The 10065-nt window shown below is 38.9% G+C and overlaps 1 pseudogene; it reads left to right on the plus strand.

Annotated features, from left to right (window-relative positions):
* The window catches only part of LOC103672867, a 95332-nt pseudogene extending 86680 nt beyond the window's left edge, over positions 1–8652 (plus strand).
* Positions 8653–10065: the final 1413 nt, after the last annotated feature.

The following is a 10065-nucleotide window of genomic DNA, read 5'->3' on the forward strand; positions in this document are numbered from 1 at the left end:
GACTTCTAGAAATGAAGTATATAATAAATATAAAACAATGTATATTTCTTCTTTTAATAAAAGCAGATCAGGTAGTTCAGACCAGCAATAATGCTGAGCACAACTAGAGGGTCTGGACAACATTTTTATAGGATAGCTTTAAGGGACTGCAGAACTAATAGGACATTGAGGAATTACGGGGTCAATATTCAGGAGGACACAAATCCAGAGAAGAGATCATAGGACTTAAGGTGTCCTCCACCCAAGGGCATCCACCTACTCTGGAAGATGCTACCAAGAGGCTACAAAGCCTGGCATTCAAGACCATCAGAGTGTGATCTTAGCTGAAAGTTAAGCTTATCTCCCTTTACTCTCATAGTACAGTGCCCAGCGCTTAGGCATTCATGGGATAACTGTTAAACTGAATGGTGGTTATACTTTGTGCCTCAGGTTTTACGTGTTATTAGTTCTGCATCCAAGCACATTAACTACTTATACTAAAACTCTCTTGAAATAAGAAGCAGGCAATGATAAGATGAAGATCACCAATTCAACTTCCAACATTTTGATAATGGTTGTGATCTAGAACCTTGTTATTAAAATTGCAACACAGAACTCACCAAATCATCAGCCATTTTATGCAACTTGTATGAGCTGTTGTCTCTATGTTGCTTCCCGTCTATTAAGGCCATCCTGCTTAGAAGCTATGTGTAATCATTTGCTCTGATAAGGATCTATTCATTATCTGCTTCAGTGAAGGGCGGGTCATAATGACCAGAGGAGTTCAGAAGCTTGAGGAGTTTATAGACAGCCAAGCTCAAGCATGAGTGAAATTAAACAAAATAATAACTATTTGATTAGGATGCTGATTCACTGTTGATAAAATTTTGATTATTGTTGTGTTTTATAAAACTAAAATAATACTATATGGGAAAACATTTTAGTTGATTGTTTTCATGGTATTTGCTTGAATATGACTAATATCTTGATATTATAATTGAGAAAATTATATTTTCAATAACACATTTTAATTTAATCTACTTCTGATACTAATTATTATAATAGATAAATGAAGGACTAAAAAATAATTCAACATTATATTACCAAATTGAAAAGAAAAATAGTACAAGGGATTTTTTCCCCTCTTGCTTCCAGCATTAATCAAATTTCAATTAGAAAATCTTCAATAACTCCTAAACTCGGTTGATTATTAATTTTTTTGTCTTTTTGAAGATAATGAAATATTTGTTTCTTGCTTTGGATTTAAAACAATTTGAAATTTGAAGATTTTGCTCTAAAACAGATTTCAAAAAGGAAATGCAGCTGTCTTCATAAATAAACTGATTATTTTAATAATTGTTATGACTGATCTTTTCCTGGAGTGAATGTATTTTAAATTCCTTATTTTCCTAACAGATCCATTTGGTGCTGCATGGTTTCCAGTTATGATCAGCTTGATATATTTTTTAAACCTGAAAGAGAGTTGCACATTTGAATATATTTTCTATTCCAAGTGATTATTTATGAGAAGTAGCATAGTCCATATTATCCAAAGGTGGTCTTTCTAGAACCAATACCTTTTATGTTTGAAAAGTAAAATGAAAAAGTCTCAGTTAATATGAAGATAGTCAGAATCTCTGGATAACTATTGAAGACTACGCAGGGGACCTGCATTCCTTCAGAAAAATCCAAATGCTTCATCTTTTTTAGTAGGGTTGATCCATTCTTTCCCTGCCCCCTGCAAGATCCCCTTCATTTTTGTTTCCTCTTCATTCAATGAGTCAAATCCTGTGCCAAATTCAGAACCTACAAAGCTGGTTATGTCATGATCTCTGTTCTCATGGGGCTCATGAACTGGTAAAGCATTCAATCTTGGCTACACATTAAAATTATCTGGAGCATTTTTATAAAGATCTCAATGTAAAGATCACACTCCAGAACCATCAAATCAGACTATTAAGGGAGGAGGTACCCAGGCATCAGTATTTTTTAAAGCATCCAGGTCCCTCCAAACTATTGTCAAAGTTGAGTAACACTGGTTAGATTAATGATCCCCACATTTTAGAGACATGCCTGTATCAACTACAGGGCTGGCCAGAGCATAGATTAGTGGGAAACAGTCTGGAATTTCAATTCAGTGGGTCTGTGGGTGGCATCAGAAATTCATATTTTTAACAATTACCAAAGGATAGATCAATGGTTCTCAATCCTAAATGAACATTACAATGACCTGAGATGCTAAAAAACAAAACAACAGAAACAACAATAAAACACAGCACTGCCTATGCCCCACCCACAGAGGTCTGGCGTCACTGGTCTGAGACAGAGCCCCAGCGTTAGTTTTTACAGGTTCTCTAGCTGAGTTTCATGTCCCTCTAGGTTTGAGAACCAGTGATTTTTTGGAATGAAAAGATCTCAAGCCCTGAACATACTGAGATAGAGGACAGAGACATTTGTATGCACAGAAAAAGATGTAATGGAGTATAATGCAGGAAATGGTGCTATGCTCAAAGACAGTACATTGGAAAAGTCTCCCCTAAAAGTGGAGATACTTTAAATTAATCTTGATGAAGTTAGTCAGATGGATGCGTATTCTAGGTCCATTTGTCAATTCACCAAAAACCATTTAGCCAAATTATCTCAGGTGTCCCTTTAGCTATCCTAAATAAAAATTTCATCTAAGGACTTATTTTTGTTTTTATAATAGTTATTAATCTGCCTTATATCATTGAATAGGTAGTTGCATAGATTTATATCCTGTGCAGTTTTTTTCCCGAGTCATTTTTAAAAATTAAGTGTATATATATATACACATAAGGAAAATGGCTGCCGAGAGCGCCTGGGTGGCTCAGTCAGTTAAGCGTCTGCCTTCGGCTCAGGGCATGGTCCCCGGGTGCTGGGAGCGAGCCCTGCACTGGGCTCCCTGCTCAGTGGGGAGCCTGCTTCTCCCTCTCCCGTTCCTCCTGCTTGTGCTCTCTCTGTCTGTCAAACAAATAAATAAATAAAATCTTAAAAAAAAAAAGAGAAAGAAGAAAGAAAGAAAGAAAGAAAGAAAGAAAGAAAGAAAGAAAGAAAGAAAGAAAGAAAGAAGAAAGAAAGAGAGAAAGAAAATGGCTGATGGTCCCCGGGTGCTGGGAGCGAGCCCTGCACTGGGCTCCCTGCTCAGTGGGGAGCCTGCTTCTCCCTCTCCCGTTCCTCCTGCTTGTGCTCTCTCTGTCTGTCAAACAATAAAACTTATTTATTACATTATTTACTATTGGTTAAGCCATTCTAACTTTCATAGAGTAAATGCCAGCAAGAGGACTGGCAAATAATCCTATTCTGTATGTCAGGTGTTCTTGGGAATGATAGAGAGGAAAATATGTAAATAAATGGCTGGTGCCTGGGTGGCTCAGCCGTTAAGCGTCTGCCTTCAGCTCAGGTCATGATCCCAGGGTCCTGGGATCGAGCCCCACATCTGGCTCCCTGCTAGGCAGGAAGCCTGCTTCTCCCTCTCACACTCCCCTTGCTTGTGTTCCCTCTCTCGCTGTCTCTCTCTGTCAAATAAATAAATAAAATCTAGAAAGAAAGAAAGAAAGAAAGAAAGAAAGAAAGAAAGAAAGAAAGAAAGAAAGAAAGAAAGAAAATGGCTGCCTAAATGCATAGCTTTACTGCCATTTTCTCTGGACTTTGATCTGATTATCTTTCCAGGAGCAGCTCCTGGATTGAGTAAGCAGGTGATGCAAACAAGGCCTCGGTCTCTGCTGGGCCCAAATGCAGAGGGGCTGAGGAGAACATTGTGACCCTCGTTTACATGCATTTTTAGGAAATGTAAAACTGTAGTGATATAGGCAGTCTGTCCTTTGCTATCTTGTCTGCCGCTCCCGTGCGGCAGATGCAATAAACTTCTCTTTTGTTAAAAAACAAAAACAAAAATGAAACTATAGTGATATAAAGCCGTTTGTTGGTTGCCTGGAGTCAAGGGTAGGTGTGGGGATTCATCCCAAAGGTGCAGGAGGGAACTTTTGAGGACGAGGGACTATTCTAAAACTGGGTTGTTTTGGCGCTGTAACCTGCATAGACTTAACAAAACTCATCTAACTATAAACTTAAAAGGGTTCAATGATAATTGTTAGTAAGTTATGCCTCAGAAAAGGTATAAAAATGATCATTTATGGAAACTGACAAGCTGAGTTTTAAACTGATATGAATGTACAAATGTCCAATAATAGTTAATGCAATCTTGAAGAAAAAACAAAAAACAATAATAAAAAGAAAAACAAATAAAAATGGAAGGGCTTACAGTATCAGGTATCAATAATAGGTACAATAATGACGTAGTAATTAAGATAGGGTGCTGTTACTTTGAGGATAGGCAAATAGACCAATGGAATAGCAGAGAGAATATAGAAACAGACTCACATACACAATCAACCAATTTATGAGGAAGGTGTCACTGCAGTATGATGGAGAAAAGATTATCTTTCAATGAATACTGGATACCCTTGCAGGGGCAAGGGATATACACACACATACACATACACATATACACACTCTGACTTTACATCATACGCCATAGTCAGTTTTGATCGATTGCAGAACTAAATGAGAAAAAGGCATAACTAATCCATGGCATTACAAGTCTGAGCAGTAGTTTTCCATGAGGGGAAGGCACCTGGGATGCTGAACAATTTATTGCTCTTATTTTTTCATCTAAGATCTGGTTAAACAGATGTGTTCAATATGTGAACGCTCATTTAGCTGCACCATACTTAATAAGTTCGCATTTGTGTATATCTTTAAACCTTAATAATAAAATAAGACGGGGTGCCTGGGTGGCTTAGTTGGTTAAGCCTCTGACTCTTTTTTTCTTTTTTTAAAGATTTTATTTATTCATTTGAGAGAGAGAGAGACAGCCAGCGAGAGAGGGAACACAAGCAGGGGGAGTGGGAGAGGAAGAAGCAGGCTCCTAGCGGAGGAGCCTGATGTGGGGCTCGATCCCATAACGCCGGGATCACGTCCTGAGCCAAAGGCAGACACTTAACTGCTGTGCCACCCAGGCGCCCCAAGCCTCTGACTCTTAATCTCAGCTCAGGTCTTGATCTCAGGTGAGTGCAAGCCCCAGGTTGGGCTCCATGCTGGGCGTGGAGCCTACTTAAAAAGTAATAAATAAAATAAAATAGGACAAAGATACAGAGATTAAAAATAAAGAGATGAACAAAATTAATAATAGACACATATGAAAACTCTTATCAAAGCATAAATTTAAGTACAATAAAAAATTAAAGCCACATCAAGCAATAATAAAATATGCAGCTTACACGAAAGCTCTGGCAATCAAAATATATATGTAGCAAATCACATAGAAGTAAAATAAAGCATGAGGCGCCTGGCTGGCTCAGTCAGGAGAGCCTTGCGACTCTTATCTTGGGCTCGTGAGTTCGAGCCCCACATTGGGTTAGAGATTACTTAAATGAATAGATAGATGAACCTTAAAAAAAAAAGTTAAATAAAGCAAAAACTATTACAAATGCCAGAAGAATTTGAAAACAGGGCAGTTTTTACTTGAACACTGGAATACATTGGAATACAGTTCTTCCATAAACAAAGAGATCTATCAGATGAGAATATGGAATCACATGGGGTGGTTAATTAACATACATTAATAATATACATTATATGTATGCATATATATGCATAATGTGTGCATATATTAATGTATACATGATCACATAACTTGTTTCATATGAGAAAAATAATATATATTTGTGTATGTCTATGAATATTTACAAAAAATAATATTTAGCAACAACAGAAACCTTAACAAAGATTTAAAAATCTTTTTCATGTCATATTCTCTGATGAGAACCCAATGAAATTTGAAATAAAGAAGTAAAAAGGTCAAGTTGAAAAAAATGCTTAATACTTAAATTAAGACTTACTAAAACGGTCTTGGCTCAAAGAGTAAAACAGTACTGAATTTGTAAAATTTCTTGAAGGGAACAAGTTGTAGAACTTTTCATACCATTATGTGATCCAGCTAAATCAATACTAACTGAAAAATTATAATTGTCATTTTTAAAGAAGACAGGATTAATGAAGGAGTACAAATTTAGGAGAAAATCTAAATATGTTCCTCATCCCTTTCAAAGCTTCCGTGTTGTCTTGTTTAAAGAAACACTCCCAAACCTAAGTCTCTCTTTAATATTTTTATATTTCTCCTGATTTTTAATCCTTATGTCCATTTGAATTTATTTTGTAAGGTGTGAAGTAGGGATCCTCTCTCATTTTTATCTAAGGTGATACAGAGTTGACATAGTTGTCATTTAATAAAAATAATCTTATCCTACTGAATTGACATACAATTTAAATTTCATATTAAATTCCCAATTAGCACTGGGATATTTCTGTACTTCACAGTTGAAAGGATCTGAAAGATGCAGGGTTGGGGATTCCCATGACCACCCCACTCAAGTCACCTATTTGGACTGTGTAGAATACAGATGAGTCTTGGAGAATGACAGTGGATTATCACAAGCTTAACCAGGTGTTGACTCCAATTACAACCACTATACCAGATGTGATTTCATTGCTTGAGCAAATTAACACATCCCCTGGTACTTGGTATGCGGCTATTGATTTGGCAAACGCCTTTTTCTCCATCCCTGTCAATAAGAACCCCCAAAGCGGTTTGCTAACAATACACCTTTACTGTCCTACCTCAGGGACACATCAACTCTCCAGTGCTATATTATAATTTAATTTGCAGGAATTTTGATCACCTTCTTCTTCTACAATATGTCACACTATTCTGTTATATTGATGACATTACGCTGATTGGACCTAGGGAGCAAGAGACTACTCCAGATTTATTGGTAAGATGTTTATATGTCAGAGAGTGGAAAATATATCCAACATAAGTTCAGAGGCCTTTTATCCCAGTGAAATTTCTAGGGGTCCATGTCAAGCTATCTCTTCTAAGAAGTTGTTGCACTTGGCCTTTCCTACACCCAAAAAAGAGGCACAGTGCCTAGTGGATTTTGGAGACAACATATTCCTCATTTGGATGTGTTAATCCAGCCCATTTACCAAGTGACCCAAAAAGGTACTAGTTTTGAATGGGGCCTAGAACAAAAGGAGGCTCTGTAATAGGTCTGAGCTGCTGGGCAAGTTACTCTGCCCCTTGGGCTATGTGATCCAGCATATCCAATGGTGCTTGGGTATCCATGGCAGATCGGGATGCGGTTTGCAGCCTTTGGCAGGCCCTCAGAGGTAAATCTGCAGGCCCTTAGGATATTGAGCAAAGCCTTACCATCCTCTATAGAAAACCATTCCACTGTTGAGAAACAGTTCTTGGCCTACTATTGGGCCTTAGTAGACACCGAATGCTTAACAATATACCTCCAAGTTACCATGCAACCTGAGCTGCCCATCATGAACTGAGTGTTATCTGACCCACTAAGCCATAAAGTCAGGTATGAACAGTAGCATTCCATCAGCAAATGAAATTGGTATATATGTGACTGGGCTCACGAAACCCCTGAAGGTACAAGTAAGTTGCACAATGTGGCCCAAATGGCCATGGTCCCTACTGTTATTATACTACCTTCCCTCTCTTAGCCTACACCTATGGACTCATGGGAAGTTCCCTACAATCGCTTGACAGAAGAAGGGAACACTTGAGCCTGGTTTCTAGATGGTTCTGCATGATATGCAAGCAACACCTGGAAGTGGACAGATACAGCACTATAGTAATTTCAGGGACATCCTTGAAGAAAGTAGTGACAGGAAATCTACCCAGTGGGCAGAACTCTTGGCCTGCAAAGAGAAATGGCCAGATGCATGATTTTCTATGGATTCATGATCTATGGCCAAGCATTTGGCTGGATGGTCAGGAACTTAGAATGAACATGAATGAAAAACTGGTGACAAGCAAATCTGGGGAAGAGGTATATGGACCTCTCTGAATGGCGGAGGGGTTGATGTGAAGATACTTGTGTTCTTTGTGAAAAACTCACCAAAGGGTGACCTCAGCAGGGGAGAATTTTAATAATCAAGTGAATAGGATGACCTGGTTTTGGGATACTAGTCAGTTTCTTTCCCCAGCCATACCCATCATCATCCAATGGGCTCATGAACAAAATGGCTACATTCGTGGAGATGGAGGTTTCACACGAGCTCAGCAGCATGCACTTGCACTCACCACAGCAGAGTGCCCATTCTGCCAGCAAGAGATCGACACCGAGTCCCTGATTGGCACTGTTCCCCAGGACGATCAGCCATCTACTGGTGGCAGCTTGTTTGCAACAAACCACTTCCATCGTGGAAGAGGCAGCATTTTGTTCTCTGCATATGGATTTGCCTTCCAGGCATGCAATGCTTCTACCAAAACTACCTCACAGAATGTTTTATCCACTGTCATGGTATTCTACACAGCATTGCTGCAGACCAAGGAACTCAGCAGAAAATGAAGTGCAGCAATGGGCCCATGCTCATGGAATTCACCGGTCTTACCATGTTCCCCCCCATTCTGAAGCAGTTGGCTTGATAAAATGATGGAATGGCCTTTTGAAGACTGAGTTACAATACCAGTTCGGTGGCAATACCTTGCATGGCTGGGACAAGGTTCTGCAGAAGCCTCTGAATCAACATGCAATATATGATGCTGTTATTCGCATTGATAGGATTCACTAAGGAATTAAGGGGTGGAAATGGCAGTGGTACCACTATTATCTTTAGCAAATCACTAGTAAAATTTTTGCTTCCTGTTCCCATGACCTTATGGTCTACTCGTCTAGAGATCTTGGCTCCAAAGGGAGTAATGCTTCCATAAGGAGTCACAACAATGATTTCATTGACTTGGAACTTAAGACTGCTGCCGGGCAACTGTGGACTCCCTGTGTCTTTGAATCAACAGGCAATGGGAGTTCCTGTGCTGGCTGGAATAACTGATCTTGTTTCCCAAAAGGAAATTGGACTACAACTTCACAATGGAGACAAGGAAGACCATGTCTGGAATACACAAAGTTATTTAGGGCATCTCTCAGAATTACCATGCCCTGGGATTAGTCAACAGATAACTACAATCACATAATCCTGGCAAAACTATTAATGGCAGAGACCCTTCAGGAATAAAGATTTGGATCACTCCACCAGGCAAAGATCCACAACCAGCTGAGGTGTTTGCTGAAGTAAAGGCAATATGGAATGGGTAGTGGATGAAGGTAGTTATAAATACCAGCTATGACAAATTACCACTTACAGAAATGAGGACTGTAATTGTCATGAGTATTTCCCCCTTATTTTGTCATGAACGTTTGTGTGTGTTTATATATCTATATATCAATATCTATATGTCAAATCTTTCTTTTCCTCCCTCTCTTCTTTACTTTTAATATAACATTAGGTGTATTGACTTTATATTATAACAATTAAGTATTATTAATTTTTCATCATACTACCTAAGTTATGGGATATCAAGAAGAGTAAACATCAAAGACTTTACATCCTCTTCTAGAGAAAGCGTAGTGCATTTTCAGTAGTACACAAGAAAGTTGTTTGGTGGAATTATGACCTCATCAGTGCTTTCAGGCTAGTATGGTTTAAGGAGATGTGTTTGGGTACCAAGTTGACAAGGAGTGGATTTGTGATGGGTAATTTTACCCGTAAAATTGACTGGACCATGGGGTGCCCAGATATGTGGTCAAAAATTATTTTAGGTGTATTGGTGAGGGTGTTTTTGCATAAGGTTAACTTTCAACTGGCAGGCTGAGTAAAGGCAGATTGCCCTCCCTAATGTGGGTGGCCCTCATCCAGTCAATTGAAAGCCTGAGTAGAATAAAAAGGCTCACCCTTCCTCACGGAAGGGGCAACTACTACTGCCGGACTGCCTTGAGCTGGAACATGGGTCTTTTTTCCCAGTCTTCAGACTCAAACTAAAAGAGACCTTCTTGCATCTCCAGTCTGCTGGCTTTTAGTCTAGAACATCCTTCAGCTCTCCTTGGGCTCAGGCCTTCAGATTTACACTGAAACTACGCCATCAGCTCTCCTGAATCTCCAGTTGGCTGACTGCAGATCTTAGGACTTTTCAGCTTTCATAATTATATG

The sequence above is a fragment of the Ursus maritimus genome (assembly GCF_017311325.1).
Source record: "Ursus maritimus isolate PB19 chromosome X unlocalized genomic scaffold, ASM1731132v1 scaffold_X1, whole genome shotgun sequence".
Classification (NCBI taxonomy): Eukaryota; Metazoa; Chordata; class Mammalia; order Carnivora; family Ursidae; genus Ursus; species Ursus maritimus.